We start from the raw sequence: 12,533 nt of genomic DNA, 5'->3' as shown, positions 1-12,533 counted from the left end.
TCCAAGTTTACCTGTTATATAGAGTAACTTCAAAGGATGGGTGCGACGCTGCCTTTTAAAACCTTTTTATGTTTGTTCACAGTTGTCAGTCTCGGGAATGAACTCATTTGTGGGGTTAACGCTGGTAATCGCTTCAAAAACAAACCTCAAAGTTCAGGGTGTAAGTATTATTGATGTGAAATGGACTAATATGCGGGATTCTGCGAGTCATATTTTGCCTAAAAAAATCAGGGGTTCAGTCACTTCTGCACATCAGGTAAACATCAAGAGTCAGATTTCTGACTGTTGCGTGTCAGAAAGTCTCAACCTCACAAAGTTTTTGAAATTGAATGCTTAATTTCTTCACCTAAAATCGCCTGGTTTATAGCGATAAATTGATTTTTATATTCTGGTTGGTACAAATAAGCCAATAATGATTTATTTTTTATTTTTTGTAATGGCCTATAACCAATAAATATGTAAAATAAATTATTAAACAATATAATAAAATAAAATATAATTTAAATAAAAGTTTATGTGCTGAAAGTGAACGTATTACAATATAAAATTACTATATGGAAAAAGATACAAAAAGCATACTGTATAGTAAAATTAAGTAACTTTTGTCAAAATAAGTGCTCATGATAGAAACAAATATCAAATATCAGTCAATATATATTTATATATCTATATAAAAATGATGATGATGATGGCAGTCAAATAATTAAAAAAAAATCATCAATCTCAGATGACTTTGTACATCATCTAAAGCTTAAAAAACATAGAAACAAATATTTAATATTAATCAACATCAGAAAAAAAAATCTAAAAATATTTTGCATTTAAAGTTGAAGAAATACATCATTAATGTTAGCTGTCTTTGAACAGCTAGGGAATAATTCTTGCCAAATACTTTGTTTCTGCATGTTAGAAAAGTGCAAGTGTGTTCGTTTTGGCCAGGATGTGGCTCTGGGCACAGGGGCTTTGAGCACTAGCTCCAAGGCTCTGCAACTAGCACTAAATTTCAGACCCTACAGGCATCAAAAAAGAAAGACAACCACAGTTAGCTGAGGTGAAGTTAGAAAAAAACTGCAGAGCCAAGCATTTTCAGTCTCTGTTTTGACTGTAAACAAAAATCCACCAAATAAACTGGTGCCAACTCAAACAAAAATGATTTGGAGTTTGTTTTCTGCTCAGAGGTTTAAGAGATTTCTGGGCGCTATTTCAACGTGGGCTCGCCTAGCATTTTAGTATCTCTCAGGAACCGAGTGCCATTTTAAAAAGCACTGTATTTTGTTTTGTTTGGGTTTTGTATTTTCCTCCCAAACAATGATAACATTTTTCTGAACCGGAGTCGCTGCCAATGAAATTAATGGGAGGGTTGTCAAGTGCATACAGGAAGTGAGCTTTTTAAATAAACACATTGTTTCAAAACTAATCCACACCCTTATTGTTTACTGTTGGAGAGCACAGTCTGGGTGTGTTGTACAGACAGCTTGACATTGGCCTCCCCCAATTAATCCTCCCTGACAAGGCCATTCTGATTTCGAGGGAGGAGGAAAAAATGAAAAGAGAAAGCGGGAACAGGGTGGGGAGTCAATACGCAAGTTTTCTCCTCAGATAGAGTCAGGATCAATGGAACACCTTAATGACTTTGTCATCGCTAGGACACTCTCAAGGGAGCTTCAGAAGGTCTTATTTACAGTACATCTGGAGAAATTTACATAAGTCTATGACATTTAAAAATGTATTCAATTAATATGTTCATTTATATACACATTAAAGTGTGTAGAAATATAAATATGTTAAAAGTAAACCATTCAAGTATCTAACATTAAAGTTATTAAAATAAAATGTAAGCTAAAAAAACAATACTTGATGGCGACATGTAATTAAAGAGCTATTTCTACCTAATTTAATGCATAAAAATAGTTTTGTTGGTATAAATCATATAAATATCTGAATAATAAAAAAATATATTAAATAAATTTTAAGCTAGAAAATGACTGATCATTTAAAAAATACAAAAACAAAAGTTCCTGACATTTCCAAGTAATATACAGTGCAAAAAAGTGGTAACTTGCAATTAAAGAGCAATATCTACACAATTTAATGCACTAAAATTGTTTTCTTAACCAGTTAATTTAATTATCATTTTCAGTGTATTAAAGTAATTAAGAGTAATCTAGACCAAATGCCATTTTAACATGTAAAAGCATGTCAGAAAAAAATATATTTTTATTATCAGTTTTGTAAGTCTAATCAACACAATATCTCTTCAAGTAATTTTATACAAAAGTAATATGCATAAAAATTTAATAAATGAGAACATTCAACCATCAATAAACCAACTGAAGGATCAATCATAATATGCAGCGTCTACTTTTTATAAGTGTATTTGTCCGTTAACTCATGCACGTATATCAGTAACACTATGACATAGATCAAGTAGGCTGTAAGTTAGTTTATTGAATAGTTTGGCCAAATTGCTCATCCTTTCAGCTGCCATTAAGTTCTGTTAAACTAATTTTATCATGTTTAATTTCATCCTCCAAAATCAGCACAGAAAAAAAGGCGCTGGAGTGAAATGATAAAAGGCTCCGTGTGAGTTAGCGAGTGCTATTGTTTCTCGCCGTCTGCTGTAGGAAACTACAGTCACTTTGGAAAGCTTTGTTTCCATGCGCTCCAGAGTTGGCCACTCTAAAACAAGCTCGAAACCCATGAAACCTGACCTCCAACACATGAATCACAATGACCTCATCCTCCACTTCTCCTGCTTATTGCCTTTTAATGACTCCTGATTCATATTACCTCGGTATCATGGCCGATGTCTTTTCCTTCACCCTGATTCGTTTATTTGTTATTCTGATGTGGGCCAGCTACGCTTAGCTTGAAGTCTTGTCTGGTCCTACCATATGTGCACAAATAGATGGCAACAAGAAATGAATGAAAACAAATAAAAGGAAAATATACTCATCACACGTCACCACAAACTGCTCTCCGAGGCCTTCTGTTTTCCAGCCCAGGCTCCACACGTGGCCTGACTGAATATTCAAGAGACATTTATAGGAAATAAATTAACAGACCAATTCAAACCATATGGCGGCGGGGGGGTGGGGGTGTTTGTGAAAGGTCCTGCATCAAAGCTCGCTCCACGGATCACACCATATTAGCTCTGTTTTTCCAGTCCAGCAGAATCGGGGAAGGGAACCACAGCCGCGCTGGCGATAGAAAACATATGAGTGTGGACAGCAGACAGGGAACCCAGAACACAGGGTTTAGGGCAAGGCGTCCAAACGCATCGGTAGAAACCATTACAGTGTGTGGGGGACATATGGTGGCACGGCTGTGCCATTCATGCATTTGTATGTGTTTGTAACAAATGTGAGTTATTTGTTAGTATATTTGCAAGGTAATATAATGTGACTATGACATAAGTGAAAGTATCCAAAGAATCTGTCACAGTTTCCACAAAAATATTAACCTCTGTTTTCAACATTGATAATAATAATCCCTAGAAAACGGCATACTAGAATAATTTCTGAAGGATCATATGACATTGATGACTGGACTGCTAAAAATTCTGTTAAAATTGTCAAAAAACAGTCATTATTTATTTATTTTTTAATAAATGCAGTCTTGGTGAGCATAAGATATTTCTATCAAATTTGACAGCCACAAAATTTAACCAAACAATTTTTAATTATTTAAAACTACATAGTTATTTACTTGTACAATTTGCATATAGTAAATCATTAAAACTGATTTAAAATTTTCATGTTGTTAAAGTATTTGAATAATATTGTAATTTTAAATCATTCATAGTTAAAATGAATAGATTTTAAAAAAGTCAGACTATAAAAAATAAGTTCCTCACTCTTCCATTATCAAACCATTATCTTTTTTTAGTCATGTTGAATTAGAAAGAATATTTTGTCAGCAATATTATCAGTTAAATCTTAAGTCTGATCATTGATAACATTACACCATTTCCAATATCTCTTGGACCCATTTTATACTTGAAGAAACAGCTGAGCTATTGTAGTGCTGTTATTTGTGATTATTGTTTTGTGAATTCTCCAGGGAGTTACATGTTGTTACAGGATCACCCTCAAACTTCAAAGTCACCATTCATCAGACACATCGGTTGCTTCTTTCCCATTGTATGAGTGTATGTGTTAGTTCTTCACTGTCCCATCATTGTTCTTTCTGTCAGTTGCAGGGGTCACAGTGAGTGCATGAGGGCGGCTGCTGTACAGCAGCCTATTTAGCCAATTTCTGTTTGTATAAACTTGAATCTCCTTGTTTGTGTGTCCAAGATCTGTTTGCCTATTGTTTTCATGAAGGATTTCGCTCCTACTTCATGTTTACACCTTGAAACTGGATATCTTCCAGATTCCAGTCCGATCAGATTTGCAATAGAGGTGTCAACAGACATAACTGACATGACAATCCTGCAACCAATCAGAGCAGGTTGCCACTCTCAGCATATCTCACTGTAATTCAGCCGCAAACCCCGATTGCATGCATTGTTTACACTCAGCAGCCTTGTCAATCACAAGAAACGGCAGTGACATGTTAATGAAAGGTGCATACGGGCTTATAGCATCCATATTCAACACAAAGACAGGGCAGAGAGCCAAGGGGAATTAACAGTGGCTACGCTTCGGTCTAGACCCCAATAACTCACGGCCCTTAAGCACAACTCCTCAGAACACACAAATGCAATACTTTTGAAGTTCAAAGAATTCTTAGAAGAAGGTGTAAACCCTCAAAAAAGGGGAGAACTGTTTCTAACCTGTTGATTTTGGAAGCAGTCTAGGAATAAAACAAGTAATGCAAACAGACTCGCTCGTCCTCATCCACGATAAATCAACAACAAAGCACAGCTCAATCCTTTGAGAGCTATTTTAAACAGAGCAAAAAATGATGAACCCCCCAGACTTATCTCACAAGTTTAGCCACGAGTAAGTCCTTCATTAATGCTGTATATGTTCATTCATAGCAGCTTTAGCATCGGGAAGCCTGCTGAGAGACAGTGGGCTAGTTTACCTCAGGACCTAAAGAAAATCACTTCCAGGAATAGATGGAGGGAAAGAGGTTTTCATCAAAGCTCATGGCCTACGGCGATAATTAACTGCTATTTAGTTTGAAATATGGAAGAATCTGCAGTGATGGTGACATATATGTATTATTATTATTACTATTGCTCATACTTAATGAACAAACCCCTAACCTTAAGTAGTAAACTTTGCATTGAATGACATCTCAAATCATGCAGTTTGTTCAGGAAAGAAGCGTTATATTCGTTTTCAGACTTTTGTATTGCAGACAATTAAAAAGGTGTAAAAATCCCATATACTTTCAATGAAGAAGGATTTATTGGAAATAGAACAAAGGCATCAGCTAGTACGCCATAAAAAATATTTTTAGTTGTAAATAAAACAAAGATTATTGGAATACGTTTACAAGAAAATACTATTATTTCAGTTTTTCGACTTAAAAATGTCACGTTTAATTTAATGTGTTCTTTGTAATTGTTTGTGAAATTTACTAGCAATTTCTGAGTGAAAATTGTTAATACACACTGAAAATAATTACATTAAAACTACTCAGAAAATGCTATTACATTTCCAAATAATTACAAAGAAATGATAAGTAACATGACATTTTAATCTTTGTTTTATTAAAAAAAAAATAATAATAATTCTACAAACACCCCTGCAACAGCATTTTACTTCAGAAAATGTATTTAAAGATCAGATAAAATGTGAAAATGTCAAATGTGAAAACATTTAGCTCGGGAAGCATAAATATTTTACAAAAAGATACCAGGTAACAGGGAAACAAATAATAGCACATTTTGAGGCACACAAATTCTTGTATTTCTTATTCCAAAGCAATTTCTACTGTACAATTCCAATTAAACAAAGGCAAAAGACTGGTGCCAACCTTCACGATTTAAGGCTGATCCTAAAGCTTTCAAACTCCAGCTAAAAAAGTCCCCTTGGCTTTTGCATGCAGCGTGCAGCCCATGCCAGGCAGGTATAGAGACGCGCTCTCGTTTCTTTCTCCTCTACTGAACTGCAAACTCTGTTCTCCTTCATTCTTTCTGCCTTTTCCCCTTCTGGTTCCCTGTGTGCCACCCGCACATCTGGAGCGGGCGTCCCGCTTCACCAGTTTCCAGGAGTCACCTGATTTATTGATATTTAAAATGTTCTGATGGTTTTATGTGCTTTGAATGGATTCGGAATAAAAAGGCTTAGTCAGAAACCTGCATGAAAAACATCTACGGTAGTAAAAAAAGCCTTCAACACTGTATAGAATGCATTTCAAGAATGGTTTGATATATGATGCTAATTTAATAGAAAATGATTTGAGCTGAAATATGCACACACGCTAAGACAGATAGCATCGGCTTTCATCTTTCAGCCATACTGACCTATTCAAACAAAGTGAGCTTTAATGCAGTCAAAGCATTGTTTGTACAAGCAGATAGAGATATAGGACTTTTACCCATACACTCTCCATTAAGCTTGTCACTCTCATTGGTAATTTGTATATGTTGGCCATCAGTCTTGTCTCTAATATGTGTTTCAATCTAATTCCTGAGATAGTGCTCCACGAAACGAATAATATCCCCTTTGTTGCCACTTCCAGATTTATCAAATCCCGCCCTGACATTTTTCTTGACTTATTATGTTTGAATAACCCTCGTTTGCAACATTTTTGTAAGCTCCTTACAGATGAGATAATTGTGTTTTTGCTTCAGAGAATGTGGGCTATACAAAAAAAAAGCCAGAGATGGCTTTCAGCACATGTGAAGTTCTGAAAGATATCCATAACTCCTAAAGACTCTTAATTTGAACCAGGCATTTGTGCTGGGTGGGGAGGAAAGCACTGTTTCTAAATTGTCTAGCACGGTAAGTCCGTGTGACGGCGTCCAAGAAGAGAATAAATTTGTTTCTGGTTTACAACTGCAAAGGCTGATGGCAGTAGCAAACTGGCTTGTGTGGAGGTTCGCTGAAGAAGAAGAAAAAAGACATTTTTGGGCTAGCCGCAGACTTTCCCTCAACATGCACAAGTGTTTTTTTGTTGATAAACACTACTTTTTGTATAGACCGAAAGACTGATGTAAAAAAAGTTCAAGTAGGAATTGATGAATGTGGACATTTTATAACACCGTGCCAAGCATTTAAACAGTCCTCAAACGCCAGCGGCGCATAGTAAGGTCGAACGTAGAGAAGAATTTGATGGTGCCAATAAAAATAGTCCTGCTCCATGCACGTCTGTGCATGTCAATCACAAGCCTGAATGAAAATAAGGTCCTATATTAAATATTTGACAGAAATCAAAGAACACAAAGCAGCATCTGCTGTTAAAATTGTAATGAGTCCAATCACATGACATGTTTGCTTAATCTACGATTGCAAAGGTCTCATTATGGATACAGCGGTCTGTATTTGCAAACCAAAAGCTCAGCCTTGTTAGGCTCGCCACTGACTCATTGCTGCAGACGACCAACAACTCTGACAGGCAAGCGTTTCCGGAGTACTGCTATCTAGTATGCGCAACATTTAATGAAATACACTTTATAAACAAATCAAATGGGGGAAAAGCGTCAACCAAATGACAAGTAACTTCGGACTGACCTTTAAAAAGATTGTTTGAAACCGAGCCAATTCTGTAGGCTCTTGAATGGGTTGTTGACAGCTCCGAAAGGCCTTGCAAATGAAAGGTCTTGTTATCTTTAGTGGTAGTAAACCTATTATGAAAAATCTGCAAGCACGGGGCCTAAAAAATAAAAAGCAGCAATTGTGGTCAATCATTTGTTTAACAAAACATGTAGGAAAATATATGCTATTAAAACATGGGGATAATTTTGATTTGCATTACAAATGTAAATAAAAAAGTGTCCAAATGTCTGTCAGACAAATAAAAATGCAGGAAACCGAAATGCGACGTGTTCAAGCGACCCTGTGAATGCAAAACAACAGATCATTGATTTAACTTGCTAGAACACATTAAAGGTGAGAAGGCTTACCTTTTATTCATCCAAAATGTAAATGGCACTAACGCTCTCTGATGTTACTAAAGAAAACGTATGCATTAAACACATTTTGTGCAATATACCAAATGCATTCATATTTTATATGCCTTTAATCAATAATTTTGAGTGAAGAAATGCAAGATCTTGACATAAAGATGTTCTCAGGTTAAAAAGGAATTTCATTACTACAATTTTCAGTGATGAAATTGATTTCAGTGATCAACGTCTGAAGGAAAGACATGAATATTTCATTACAATTAATGAAAGACAGGAAAAAATTAATAAATAAATAATTAAAAATTAAAATTAAATTAAATTAAAATACAATACAATACAATACAGGGATTAAATGGTGGTTGCCTAATGGCCCAAGTAAAAGAGCCTAGCTTTATTGTCAGCCAGACAAATGAATATTGTCATATAAAGGCATGTGAATTTTTTCTTTCACTTTTTTTACACCAAATTAGATTAAAAATGCAGAATAGCCCTTCTTATTTGCAAAATGAAAGTTGTTACTCAGTAACTGTTTATGAATAATATAAGTGAAAGATCATCTAACAAAACATTATGTGAAAATATATATTATGTCAATTGATCTGCAGTCTAAAATTCTTAAACACCTAAAACAATGACTTATTGACCCCTTAAAAAAATCTAATTAAAAAAATCGAATAAACGGAAGACAATAAAATCCTTTCACATCTTTAGTTTAAAAATGTACATTCATGTGTCTTGGACAGGCCTAGATGTTGCACGCTGTGACCACAAACTAATTATTAATTATTAATAATTGTGTGCTGTTGTTGCATTCTTCACATCAAAAGCACTTTTAATAAGGCCATTATAAATAGATCAGAAAAATCTACTCTGATATTCTGCAAACAAGTCAATCCAGGATGCCCACCATTCACTGCTCAGTTACAGGGGTATTGCGCCTCTTCAAGACTGAGAGAGATATAATGAAGGCCAGCGAACTAGATTTCAGGTTCCCACTGTGTTCAAAGATGCCTGTCATATCAAAAGTACTTTATAATGGAAATAAAGGTAATCTTTCCATCCCTTTGAAACAGAACTCAGCCGTTCTTCTCCTGGTGGGTGAAAGCAAAGAAAACAGGAGATTTAGGGCTGGAAAGAGAGAATCAAACGGAAGTACGAAGCTCGAGGAGAGGTATATGGTCCTCTTACAGGTCAGAGCAATTGGCTGAAGAGGTGTTTGACATTGAAATGATTGCACGGTGTGTGCTTTTTGTGCGTGAGTGTGTTTTGATCAATGCCTGTGCTTCATACAAGCATGGTATTTTGTGGAAATACTGTTAACACAAGAGTCTTCTTCAACACGTTTGCTCTCAATGTCAGAATCTCAAGCGTAGACTGCTGACAAACCCATAAGACGGCCTTTTGATTCCAGACCTGGAGTGATGCACTTATCTCCTTTACCCAGCCAGAGCCACTCTGAAGTCGCACAACACGCCATATATTCTCATGATTTATTAAGCACCTGTGGTGGGCTGTACATAGAACTTGCCTACGGAGATCAAGTCTGCTCTGTGTATCCCTTTCTTCCTTTTTATCCACTTTCCTAATCTCCCTTTGTGTAGCTTCGCACGTGTTTGTACATTAGGCCATGGGGAGCATCTACCTCCATGCAGTTTCATTGCAATGCAATATTTATAGGAGGATGGTGGACGCTGAGGGGCAGTGCACTCTAAAAGCATCTTCATGCAGCAAAGCCTCATGGGAAATAGAAGTGTGACTCATCTGTGACTCTAAGCAACCATTTAATGAAGTAATGAATGAGCAAGGAAAGGAAACAAATTTCCATCATAGTATACTTTATACACTACCAGCCAAAGTTTGGAATCATTTATATTTTTTATTGTTTTTGAAAAACTGTTATGTTCATGTTTTGATCACTTGATAAAAAATACAGTAGTTTCAAATATTTTCACACAATTAAATAAAACCTGTTTTATATTTTAATGTATTTTAAAATGTTCATTATCAATGTAGAATGTCTTTTTTCTTTTTAATTTTTTGGGGTGGGGGGGGGGTTCTTTGATGAATAAAAAGACAAGCATATTTTTTTTCTTTTGTAAAATGATAAAATATCTTTACTGTCACTTTTGATCAATTTAATGCATTCTTGCTGAAAAAAAATCTATCTTAGAAATCTGAGTGATTCCTGATTGTAATGCATAATTATATTTATATATTAATATAAACTATATAGTCGTTATATAATCATTATGGCTGTCAATCAAGTAAATTAAATTGAACTAATTACAAAATAATAATAACATAAAATTATTATAAATTAAAGTACAATTATTTTAAGAATTTTGTAATTTGTTAAATGTATTTGAATAAGAATAAAATTAATAGTTATCGTATTGACTATCAAATCAACAAATTTAAATTACATAATTTACCAAATAACAAAAGAAGTATATATTCTAAGAAAAGATCTAATACAAACATAATTCAAAGACATTAGATTATTGTGGCAGAAAAAGAAAATAATAATTATGTTTAAATAATAACTATTTCATGCAGTCTAGAAAATAAGGGTTAAATCCCTCTTGTTTGGCCTGCAGTGTCTCCAGGACAAACACTTAGTATGCTTTGAACTCCGAGACATCGTTGGAGAGTGTGTTTAAACAGCAATTCAATTTCAACGCAGCACCCTTTAGTACATTTGAGAAAGCAAACTAATAAAGTCTTAGAGAGGCATGATGTCGCTGGACACTTGGTGTTACACAATATCTCAAAGGCAAATTTTAATATGTAATAATGTGTTTGTGGTGGGTTATTGTGATTCCAGGCCCCTGCGGGGGTGATATGGGTTTATTGACTTCCTGTGATGTTTTCTTCTTGGCCCTTGGTTAATTGAGCAGGTTTGCTGTGCAGGAGAGCAGGTGTGCTTGGGAGGCTTAGAATTAAAGTGAATCTGCATTCATCTAATCACAGTCTTTACAACATCTGCAATGCACTGATGACGTTCACGTGTATTCTTATTAACAAAATAAAAAAAATAGCTGGCTGTAGATCTGTGAAGAGGAAATCATTTTCTCTTTTATCCACATATAAACACCAATTTCTGAAAAACAGGATATTCCAAAAGCAGAATAGTGCCAACGAACATCGAAAGTCTCACATGACTCATATCTTATAAAAACCCACGATGGCCAAAAGAGCAAGGAAGAACAAAGGGTCCATGACAGGTAACCTTATAGGTTGCTTATAAAAATAAAACAGGTCCAGCGTGGCAAGGGTATTGATTTTCCTGCCAAAACATAATCTTGTTTTGCCATTGCAATTCTGATGTTGACATCAGAACACACCGCTTTTCACCCAAACGCTGCCAAGTAATGGTGTTTACCCCCGAGTGGCTGATAGTCACCATGACAACGTACACAACAATTAGACAAGCATAATCCCACCTTCAAACATGTGCGCAGTTAATCACCTCAGCAGAGAGGAAGAGCAAGAAAAAGAGAAAAAGGGTTGAGTTTACGGCCACAGTTCAAAACTACATGTTTTTTTTCCAGTAACATAAAATTATACAATGCAGCTGTCAGAACTATCCCACGTGACCCTAAATTACATGTTTGATATGGAGCTAAATACTTGCCATAACTCTTAACGGAAAGAGCAATATGATTCCGCCTGTCTGCGTTTATCAATCTGTGTATTTTTCAGTCATTCTTTCTGCAAGTCATGCCAGTAAGTGGCAACATCTTTATGAGAGAGTTATTTAAAGCTACAGTCCGTAACTTTTTTTGGTAACTTAAAAATGATCCGAAATCAATAGTTGAGCAAGTACATAACCAGCCAGTGTTCAAAACTATCATCTTACTTTAGCCCGATTCACAACAGTTAGCTTATAATGTTTTCTAATTTGAGTGGTATGGGTAGGTTTTCGTGGGAAATTCGAGCATGGCACTGCGTCATTACGTCACGTCTGTAAACAAAGAAGTTGTCGCGGCTACTAGGCTATCGCATGTGAGGATCCTGCAGGTGGTGGCTCGTTTATAGCCTTTTCTCACAGCGGCTATAATAATTAAATGTTTCATTTTGATGGCGGATTGTGATCCAGAAAGGATTGTGTGTTTATGAAACACATGGGAATGAAATTAAATTATATTCCAGTTTTAAATATGCTTCTGATTACAGGTAGCCTGGGATTACACAAGATTTGTGTTTGAAAGAAAACCAGTTCGAATGGACCATAGTTTGCTTTTTGGGTTAAAAAAAATTCTTAATATGAAATTCGAATGGCATGACACTAGATTAGACTGTACATAAATTGAAATCTACATGCTAATACACACTATACTCATAGTCATGCAATGCTGATGTTGTTAACATTAATAATTTGAGATTAAAGTATAACAATAATTATAATTTGCAGGGTTTAATGTGATATGATTTAACCGATCTTTAGATTAAATCACCATTGGTAGCGTGATTTATGGTAATGCTTATTTCCTCAGTTGGTCAGAAC

This window comes from Barbus barbus (assembly GCF_936440315.1).
Source record: "Barbus barbus genome assembly, chromosome: 13".
Classification (NCBI taxonomy): domain Eukaryota; kingdom Metazoa; phylum Chordata; class Actinopteri; order Cypriniformes; family Cyprinidae; genus Barbus; species Barbus barbus.
The sequence above is the reverse complement of the archived record's forward strand: the minus strand, read 5'-3'. Positions refer to the sequence as shown.